Here is an 11,936-nt window from a genome sequence, read left to right on the forward strand (position 1 = left end):
TCAAAGCCAAATTACAAATGGAAATTGATCCAAGGTCCAAGGGCAAAGAAAAAGTTGATGAACCTGTAAAGGTTTTTATGCCAGTCATGGATGAAGAAATAACTGATGATGAAGAAGATACTAGTCTTACTCTGATTTCAAAGAAGATTTCTCAAACAACCTCTGACATGGCTCATGTTGTTCAGAGTCAAGATGTAGTAAGTTCTGATATGACAGTGAAGCAAGCAACCTCTGACTTAGTTCAAGTTGGCTTGATATCAGAAGATAAGGAAAAGGAAACCTCTGACATTGCTCATGTTAAACATTCAAAGATACTCCTACCAGGATTCACCAAAGCTAAACAGGCTCAACCTTTGAAGACTGCAACTAGTGGTTTTGAAGCAAGAGTTGTTACATGGAAGGAAGCATGAGATAAATCTGGATTGGGTAGTTCTGATTAAAGAAGACTACATAACACTACCGATGATCCAACTTCCTTAAGTGAACCATGTGTTGGAGCAACTCCTAAAAGATTGAATCGACTTGAATCTGTACAAATGGTTTACCATACCTTCTTGAAAGAGCATATCTTGTTATATTTTATGACAGATGGAAGGGTATACCAAATTAGGAAGAATGCTATACCACTGAAGTATTTTGAAGAACTGGAACATGTTCTATTTCTACTTCAAGTGAAAGACAGATTAACAGATAGTGTTGCAGGATATTTAAAGTCTCAAATTCAAAGACATAAAAAGCTTTATTATGTAAAGTCTGACAACACATATTGTCCCAAGTATAGAGATCACAAAGGTGATATTGTCGATATGAAGCCTAACTCTGCTAAGGTTATAACTACTTTTCTGGGTTATAAAGCTGTTGAATTCAATCTAGAGTCTGACAAGGCATATCTGATTAGACTAGATCAGGAGATAAGAAAAGCTAAGATAAATGATCTCAGAGCAGCTATTTTTCAAACTGGAGAAGATACAGCTGAATTGATAAATACTAAAAGGAGGATGGTTAATGAACTTGAATATGCTGAGAGATGTTTGTTGAAGAACTATCTCAGGACAACTCCTGATATCAAAGAGATCAGAAATTGAAATTGAAGCCAAGTCAAAGATCTACAACTGCTTAAATTCTGAAGTGTATACAGACTAAAGCTGTTATCAGAAGTTAAAGATGGTAAAGCTGAAAGGACTATAAATTGTAGTTATCTAGTGAAATTCTCATGCATTTGTACTTAATGTTTTTGACATCATCAAATATCTGTTGAACTTGTATATTATACTAATTTACAAGTTGGGGGAGATGGTTAGATATATTTGATAATGTCATGTGTAATATGATTTGTGTTTAGTTTTCAGATCTTACTTAAACATGACAAATCAATACTTGACTAGAAATCATCACTTATACTGAAGACAGAACTTAAGATATCAGAACTTAAGTTATCAAAACTTAAGTGATTAGAAGATATTTATCAGGAGATAATATCAGGACTTAAGATGACTTTCAGATAAGGCAGGCGGCTGATTGAAAGGAAAGAAGATCGAGACTAAGAAATAAATAAATATGTATGAAGAAGGAATTCTATGAAGAATAGAATACTTGGAAGAAAAGATAACTGGTTGATATATTTTAGGAAGCAGAATTATATTCCATATCAATTAGAATTTATCTTGTAACTGTGTAGTATATAAACATAGGCATAGAGTCTACACTATAAGTGTTATGATTATCGAAGTTATTATTCTTTGTAACTCTAGCTGCGCTCGTGATAATTTGTTCATCACTGAGAGAGGACAGTTCCATATTGTAACATAATTTATTGTGTTGAATAAAATCTATTTTTTGTTACTTGAGTTCTTATAATCGATTTGATTGTGCTAAACACTGTATTCAACCCCTTCTACAGTGTGTGTGACCTAACAAGCAGAATGACACTGAAGGTGCTGTATGGAATCTTGAAGACATATGAACTTGAAATGTTACAAAGAAAGTCATTAAGGGAAAACCAAGGACATGTAGTTGATGGATCAAGTGCCTTAGTTGTCAATGACAATGAGGTAAGTGAAGATGCAAAAACTCCAGTCATTCAGGTTGTGGAGCAAAAGAACAAAGGACCTCAAAAACAGGTTATTTTGGATCTAGAGGAAGATGAGTATTATACCCTTGATAAGCTAGAAGAGATGGACCAATCTATGGCATACCTGGCTAGAAAATTTTCCAATATAAGGGTCAAAATACCAAGGTTTCTCAAGAACAGGGGACAGTCTTCTAACAGCAACAATTGGAAACCAAAAGCTCAGTATAACTCAGCTAGCAAAGGTGGCTACAAGACTGGATCCATTGAAAGATCAATGATAAGGTGCTTCAACTGTGATGCGTTGGGTCACTTTGCTACTAAGTGCAGGAAGCCAAAGAAAGTGAAGAAGGATAAATCTTATATGGAATTGGAAGCAAAGTATGAAGCTCTCTTGAAGAAATAACGGGGAAAAGCTTATATTGATGAAGGAAATAATAGGGATGACACTGATGAAGATGATGAGAAAAAAGAATTTAGAAATTATGCTTTCATGGCTCTTAAGCATGGAGAATCATCCACTTCAAAATCAAAGGTACCAACTGTAACACCCCCAGATCCGGGGTCGGGAATCCGGGTTGTCACGGTCTTTCTTTCCACAATATCACTTCACTTAATTAATAATAAATAACCTTATGCTATGACCCCACACTAACACACACCACAACCCGTTATAGTCTCAGAGATGAAATTGAAATAAGTACAAGTCTTTGAATCCACAGTTTAAAAGTTATTACAACCTAAAATGATTATTTGATAAATTTACAGTTAATTGCCATTATCTGCCACAAGTTATAATTATACAATATTTGGTTCCCAAAAGTAGAATGTCTGATCTACAGATAGATCTACCTCTGCAGCTATAGCAGCTACGATCTCAACGGGAAGGCGCGGGGCGCTTCCCACGCTCTTGCGCTGGGTCTGCTTGAGCCTGGCCATCTTTCCTAACTGTTGTTGTGTGATGAAGAAATGAAGCAAGAGTGAGCATTACAGCTCGCAAGATAATATATAGTGTTAACAATAATACAAGTATCTGAATGGATACTTACTAGAATCCTTTATCATGAGTAAGGTAATTACTTACTGGATATAAGTTTAAAAGAAGATGAAGTTACCAATTACTTCACTATACTTATACCATTTTTAGAAATCTACTTGAACTACTACTGTTCAAAGTATAATAAGATTCAAGAGGTCATCCCATAGATGAGACCATAAATTAAAACTTGAATATATTCAATCTTTGAAATATTTTTAAAAGAAATGAAGTTACGAGATACTTCATTCAATGGAAATGCCAATAAAACTGTTTGACCCTGTCAATGCTTCGACAACCACCCATTCGTAGCCTTTCGATCGAAATGCTACGGGTAGTGTTGCAGAATTATCCAACTGGATGATGAACTCATTACGGGAGTTTGTCGCGCCAGGAAGACCACTTACGATGATCAGTCGCAGTAGTACAACCCCACCAATTTCTCAACATGTAGAGGAGAACCTGTCGGATTTACTTGTCAACCGAACACTGGACTCCTAAGGAATGGACCGTCTTAGGGGAACTTCCAGGCCATTTTGGGCCAATATAATAAGGCTGGGCCGGCGCCACTCGACCACTTATGCCACTCCTAGTTCAGATGAAATCCATGACTCTGAAACGTAAAGCTCGTCCACCCTTTCCCCGAGTAGAAACTGGTTGATACGGCTCCACCAAGAAGTCGTATCTAGTTGGAAAGGAAAACTCACCGATATTTCCCAGGTGATACCTGTTAATGGATTAACTTGTTCCAAGAATTTTACTTCCCGAGTGTTAGGTAAGTAATCAAAATTCTTTTATCAAGACAGCAACCTTGTTGCGAATATAAAACATACCACAGAGCCGGATCCCTCAGGTTTTGAGCGAGTATTTAAATCCCCTTCGAAAGGAGGATCTTAAATATAAAAATGAGTTTTGGGATCCGCTCTAACTTTTAAAAATCATTTTGAAGACTCGCAAAACATTTTTAAGAATGTTCGGAGTGATGCTGATTTAATAAAATAAATCAGTCCCAATATATAAAAAAATATCTGAATATTATTATTTAAATAATATTCCCATAAAGAATAATCTTTATAAAAATAATTGAAGTAGATGTTGTAAAACTTATACTTGAAATGACTATTAAATAACCAAAGATATACTTATACGAAAGTAATATCTTTATTTGAATAATCAAAAGTAACTTTGATTACCGACACATTATTCTTTAATAAAATAAAGAATATTAATTAGTAAATAACTCGGAGTCATAAGCCCTCGAATGAATATTCAAAATAATATTCATTAATAAAATAAACGTAGTCATAAGCCCTCGAATGAATATTCAAAATAATATTCAATAAATAAAATAAGCGGAGTCATATGTCCTCGAATGAATATTCAAAATAATATTCATTAATAAAATAAAGTTATCGAATAAACCTTATTTGATTCATAGTTTTAAAAACTATTTATATATATAGTTTCAAAGTAAGGCAAGGGGTAATGTTCGTTCGTAAAACATCGTTACTTAAAACGACCGTTTCTCCTAAACCGTACATCGGAATCAAACGAACCACATATGAAAACGAAGCTCGTAACATGAACTATCTAAACATGGCAATGGTTAAAGCCTATCAGGGAGTTCTCGGGTCCTAATGTTATGAACAAAAGCAGTCTAAAGTAAATCGGACATTACGACGGCTATGTTTACGCGATTTCCCAATTTTATACCATTCCAATTCAATCACCAAACAACCCCAATCCATTCATACAACCAAAGTCCATCCATATCACACTACAACAGCCCCAATCAACTCAATATTAACAATTATACTTATTCTTAAACTTGAATTTAAACTATACTTAAATCCTTTAACCAAACCATAAGATTTCAACATTCAATTCACCACCATTCCAACCCAAACTCTAAACAAACAAGCTTCAAGCTACTCTTTACCAAAATTATCAAAATCATCCTAATATACAAAGTAAAGCTAGGGTTTAGAGATGATATACCTTCCTTGAAGTGATGTGACTAGCTAGGAAGCCTTAAGAAGCCTTGAGATGTCTTAGAGATGCTTGGATCTAAAAGGAAAAAACAAGAAAAATCAAGTTAAAAACCTTGAAATTACTATACATTATCTTCTTCATTGATTTCTTGGAGAAGATTAAGAATGAATTGGAGGCTTAAACTCATAAGATAGCCATAACTATGCATAAGGAGTACTAGAGAATTATCTTACCAATTTAGGAAGCTTGGAACTTGGATTTTGAAAATTTTTCTCTTTGAAAATGGAAAAAGCCGAGAGCAAGATTTTTGGTGAAGAGAAATAAAATGATTTTTATGTTTGCTTTGTTTTGTTTTGGTTGGTTGATTTTCTTTTGATTAGTTTTGGTTAATTACCTTATTAACCTTGTCTTTGTGTGGTTATAAACCAACCACATCTCCTTCCCCTTATGTCATGCTTATGATGTCATCTTCCCTTACTTGCCCCTTCTTATTGGTTGGATGACCTCATCATCCCTAACCTCCTTGATTAACTCCCTAATTGTTTGCCTAATGACCGCTGATCTGTTATACGGTTCGCTTAACTTTCGTTCTCGTTTCTCGTTTGAGGGATATTACCCGGGATCTTATTACTTGGGTTTCCTTAACCTTTCTCAATACATTATATTCCTTTTATGATCTTCTCTTATAATCCTTTAATTTAAATCCTTTTTATCCTGTTACCTTATACTCAATTCCTTCCGTATCTAGTGGATTTCCGGGAAAAATCAAAGTGTTCGGAATTGGATTCTGACGATCTTTACATACACTTATATACCATATAGAGTACTAATAAAATCTCAGAATATCCAAAACAGAACCCCTACATAATGTGGCATGAAAAGTTTTCTCATTCAGCAAAAACACTATTCATAAGGGTTACAAAAAGTTCAAAATTTTGGGGGTTATTATAGTCTCCCCTCCTTAAAAGGATTCCGTCCCAGAATCAAATAGAAACAAATGGGGGTACATTTCTAGCATTGCGCTCTCTAGTTCCCAAGTTGATTCTTCCACATTATGATTCTGCCATAGCACTCTGACTAGCTTGATTACTTTGTTCCGAAGCACCTGCTCCTTCTTATCGATAATCCTTACTGGCTTCTCCACGTAAGTCAGATCTGGTTGCATATCCACCTGCTCGTACTCCACTATGTGTCTGGCATCCCGATGATACTTCCTTAGCATTGACACATGGAACACATTATGAACTTGGTGTAGGTTCGGGGGTAAGGCTAGCTCGTAAGCCAACTTCCCAATTCGTCTAAATATCTCAAAAGGTCCAATGTACCTTGGGCTTAGTTTTCCTTTCTTTCTGAACCTCATTAATCCCTTCCAAGGGGATACCTTCAGCAGTACTAAGTCCCCTACTTCATATTCCTTGTCCTTTCGGGCTAGGTCTGCATATTTCTTTTGTCTGTCTTGGGCTGCTACAAGCCGCCCTCTGATAAGATCCACTATACCACTTCGGGTCCGAGCATCTTCCGCTCCCCTACTTCATCCCAGTATAAGGGAGATCGACACCTTCTTCCGTACAGGGCCTCATAAGGCGGCATTCCGATGCTAGCATGAAAGCTATTGTTATAAGAAAACTCGATCAACGGCAAGTGATCATCCCAACTTCCTTTAAAGTCTATTGCACAGTCTCTCAACATAACCTCTAGTGTTTGGATGGTCCTTTCACTCTGCCCATCCGTCTGGGGATGGTACGCGGTACTCATATTTAACTTGGTCCCCGCACATTCTTGAAAGCTCCTCCAAAATCTGGAGTTGAATCTGGGGTCTCGGTCTGAGACAATGGACGCTGGGACTCCATGTCGCGTCACTATTTCCTTAAGGTAAATGTCCACCAGTCTATCGACTGTGTATCTCTCATTGATAGGAATAAAATGAGCTGACTTTGTCAGTCGGTCTATAATTACCCATATGGCATCATGATTGGCTTTCGTCCTTGGCAAGCCTACAACAAAATCCATCACTATCTGTTCCCATTTCCATTCGGGAATCTCTAGGGGTCGTAAAAGTCCACTGGGTCTCTGGTGCTCTGCCTTTACTCTTTGGCAAGTCAAACATTTGCTTACCCATTCTGCTACATCCCTCTTCATGTTGGGCCACCAGTAATATTCCTTCAAATCCCTATACATCTTGGTGCTTCCTGGGTGAATGGAATACCTTGAACTATGGCTTTCATCCAAAACCTCGGCTTTAAGTTCTTGAACATTTGGAACCCAAATCCTATAGGAATACCTCATTATCCCCTTATTGTCTCTCTCAGTATGGATCTCTTCTCCAGTCATTGACTCTCTGCCCTCATTCATCATTTTTTCTTGGCATAATCTAATCTTTTCCAATAACTCTGGCTGCATTGATATCTCAAACAGCTTTTCAGTTCCGGTTCCGGTTACCTTTACTTCTATTTCCATCCTTTCGAAATCCCTTATCAATTCTTCCGAAGTCGTTATCATTCTGAGTCTTTCCTTTCTACTAAGGGCATCAGCCACCACGTTGGCTTTCCCTGGGTGATAGAGAATCTCACAATCATAGTCCTTGATTAGCTCTAACCATCACCTCTGGCGCATGTTGAGCTCTTTCTGCGTAAATATGTACTTGAGGCTCTTATGGTCTGTGAAAATCTCGCACTTCTCTCCATACAAGTAGTGCCTCCAAATTTTTAGGGCAAAAACTATTGCTGCGAGCTCAAGGTCATGAGTAGGATATCTAATCTCGTATTCCTTCAGTTGTCTCGATGCATACGCAATCACTTTACCGTGCTGCATAAGCACACACCCTAATCCTTTGTGCGACGCGTCACTATATATCACAAAATCTCCTTTTCCATCTGGCAATGCCAACACCGGGGCCGTTACCAACCTTTTCTTTAATTCCTGAAAACTGTTCTCGCATTTCTCCGTCCATTCAAACTTCTCTGTCTTACGAGTAAGTCATGTCAAAGGGGCTGCGATCTTCGCAAAGTCCTGTACAAATCTACGATAGTAGCCGGCCAATCCTATGAAACTCCTTACCTCTGTGGGTGTGGTTGGCCTTTCCCAATTTAAGACCGCCTCTATCTTGGAGGGGTCGACCAATACTCCTTCTTTATTGATCACATGTCCTAAAAACTGTACTTCATTCCACCAGAATTCACACTTCGAGAATTTGGCATATAACTGTTCCTCTCTGAGTATTCCTAGAGCTATCCTCAAATGCTCTGCATGTTCTGCCTCAGTCCTTGAGTAGATCAAAATATCATCGATAAAAACTATCACACACTTGTCCAAGTACTTCTTAAATACTCTATTCATTAAATCCATGAAAGCCGCTGGGGCGTTGGTTAATCCAAAGGACATTACCAAGAACTCATAATGCCCATACCTGGTACGGAACGCTGTCTTGGAAATATCTTCGGGTTTAATCTTTAGTTGGTGATATCCAGTTCTCAGGTTAATCTTGGAAAAATAAACAGCATCCTTTAGCTGGTCGAACAGATCGTCTATTCTAGGTAATGGGTACCTGTTCTTTATGGTTAGCTTGTTCAACTCTCGATAGTCGATGTACAGCCTCATGCTCCCATCTTTCTTCTTAACAAATAAAACTGGTGCTCCCCACGGAGACACACTGGGTCTTATCATACCCTTATCCAAGAGTTCCTGCAATTGGATAGCTAATTCCTTCATTTCTAACGGGGCTAACCAGTAAGGTGCTTTTGAAACTGGCGCCGTCCCTGGGGCCAACTCAATAGCAAATTCAATCACTCTATCGGGTGGTAATCCCGGAAGGTCTCGTGGGAATACGTCTTTAAATTCGTTGACTACCGGAATATCTTGTAAGTTGGGCACCTCCTTCTGTGTGTCCACCACATAGGCTAGGTAGGCCTCATTTCCTTTTCGTAGCATCCTTCTGGCCTGGGCCATAGTCAAAAATTTCTGCGTCTGCCTCTTTCCTCTAAATATAACTTCTTTCTTTCCTGGGATATTTAACTTAACTTTCTTCCCCTTACAGTCTATCTGAGCATCATTGCTAGATAGCCAGTCCATTCCCAAAATTACATCAAACTCCCCTAATTTAAAAGGGATCAGATCAACACTAAAAGATTGTTCCCCTATGCCTATCTCACAGGCGGGGTGAATTTGGTTAACAGGAATAATTTCATGATTGGCTATTTCTACTTGTAAGGGTTCTATCAAGGGTTCAGCCTTAAGTTTTAACTTACGCGCAAGGTCCTTTGATATAAAAGATTTAGTTGCTCCCGAATCAAATAAAACGTTTGCACTGACTGAATTTAGAGAAAGGGTACCTGCTATCACATCTGAGTCTTTCATAGCATCCTGGACTGTCATGTTGAAAGTCCTCGCAGTAGGTGGCTTATTGGAGGCAGCTCTGCTGGCTCCTGAAGCTGCTGGTTTGTTCATTGGGCATTCCCTCTTCCAATGACCCGGGCGTCCACACTGATGACAAGTGGTGGTTGGAATGACGGCAGGGGCTGACGAAGGGCATTTGTGAGAATAGTGGCCCACTTGCCCACACTTAAAGCAGGTTATTGGCTTTCCCTTACATTCCCCAGAATGCATTCTTCCACAAGTGTTACAGGCTGGCAATGGGGGTCGAGACTGGTTGGAATAGGACATTCCTGACTTCTGGCCGCTCTGGCTCACATTCACACTCATTGGCCGCTTAAACCCAGTGTTCTTTCCCGGTAGGGACACTGCTCCTCGATTAAATCTAGTTGGGAAGCTCCTTCCTGCGGAACCTCCACCCATGCTCATACTTTTCCTCTTTATTACCTTCTTCTCTCTTTCCTTCTGTATCTGTTCACTTCCGGCTTCTACAATTATTGCCTTTTGCACCAGAGTGGCATAATCTGTAAGCTCAAAGATTGCCACCCTATTCTGAATCCACGGTTTCAGTCCCTGCTGAAACCTCCTAGCTTTCTTTTCCTCGGTGCTCACAAACTCTGGCACAAACCTTGATAACTCAGTAAATTTCGCTTCGTACTCTGCTACCGATAAGTTATTCTGCTTTAGCTCCAAGAACTTGAGCTCCATCTGGTTTTCCATAAACCTCGGGAAATATTTTCCCAGAAACAACTGACTGTATCTTTCCCAGGTTACAATAGCATCTATCTCCATGTTTTTCTTGGCCTCCCACCAGTAGTTGGCCTTTCCTTTCAGAAGGTAGTTAGCAAATACAGTCTTTTGTGCCTCATCGGTACTCAGAATCTCAAAGGATTTCTCCATTTCCTTTAACCAGGCCCTTGCCTCAACTGGGTCGGCTGATCCGTGGAACTCAGGGGGCTTAAGGGACTTAAAAGCCCTGAAAGAGTTTGCCACAACATTGTTATTTCCTTGAGGGGGTGGGTTGGGTTGACGTTCCAAGTTCTGCCTTAGTAGTTGCATGAACTGGCCCATGGGATCCATGTCTGGGTTTGGAATTAGTTGCTCAACCTCAGTTTCTCTTTCCTCAACCTCTATCTCAAATCCCTCAACATCATATGTTTCCTCTTCCTCTTCATACAGGGAGTCATCCTGTTCCACATAATCCTCATCTTCCTCTTCACTGTGTTCCTGGTTCCTATCATCCTGGTTATGGCTTCCCTGGTCCTCAAATCCAGGGTTCGCCCTAGTTCCAATCTTTCTTGGGGCATGATACTGATAAAAAAAATTTATTGGGAAATTCAACGTTAGGTCACAATCATACACAACATTGTGCCTTGCACAATTCTATAATGGGGAGAATATATCTCACAATTTTATTATTTTATGACAATTCTAATAAGAAGTGCAGTAATAATAATGATAAAAATAGTGATCTCGTCACTAAGGAACTGAACTGAAAGGAAACAAATATATACATAATGCGAGAAATACATAGTTTGATCTGGTCAAAAGTACAACAGTGCTACAGCCATCTGTCCCAAAAGTGATACACAAGAGTCTATCTGTCTAGTCAGAAAAAGGGATGCTATATACAAGTCAACTATCCCGGAAAATTGGCTCTTACTAAGGCCTCGACTAACTAGACAACTAAACTATCCCATCGTCAGTCCTGAATCACACACCGGAGTGGGTCAGCTCCCATACCCTTTCCATCGCACGACGGAAGATATAGTCGGCCTGCCGCCTGGAGATCCTACCATGCCTGTCCCCCTGGAGTGATCTGAGTCTCGCTCAGGACGTGAGCTCTATCCCCGTCAGCTCCCTCCTCAAGGATCGGGGTATAGCAGCCCTAGTCTCATAAGCTCAGGTACGCCTATCCGCCCTCTCCGCATCCAACTCCCTCCTGACCTCATCCAGCCGGGCCTCAGCAACGGCCACTCGGGTCCTCAGTACATCCTGAACATAGCCGTGGGCTAACAAAGACTGCCTATGGGCAGGGTCGAGAGGTGGTGAATCCGGAACCGCTGGGGGTGCCTCCTCGGTCTGCCTAGGCTCGGGAGTATGGGTCTCTGAGCTGTCATCATAGGGGCTCCAAGATAGTAGTGGAGGGGTAGGAGCTCTGACCACCGGGAGTGTGGGTAAAGGGGTACCAGTGTACACTACCATAGGTCCGACACGCTTCTCAGCTACTGGGACCTCATCCGGGTCCTTCTCATCTGAAATAGTAATGACCTCTGTCTCTAACTCCTCTGAGGGGTCCTCCTCATCCTCCTCCATCTCAGGCTCCTCCTGATCCTCGACATCTAGCAGTGCCTCATCATGCTCACGCTCGAACATCTCAGGGTCCTCTATCTCATGCGCCTACACATTAAACGAGCTAAGTTACTATCATGATACTTATAAGGGTTCCCGTAAGGGTTTTAACTGTCAGCG

This window comes from Apium graveolens, chromosome 3 (genome assembly GCF_009905375.1).
Source record: "Apium graveolens cultivar Ventura chromosome 3, ASM990537v1, whole genome shotgun sequence".
Classification (NCBI taxonomy): domain Eukaryota; kingdom Viridiplantae; phylum Streptophyta; class Magnoliopsida; order Apiales; family Apiaceae; genus Apium; species Apium graveolens.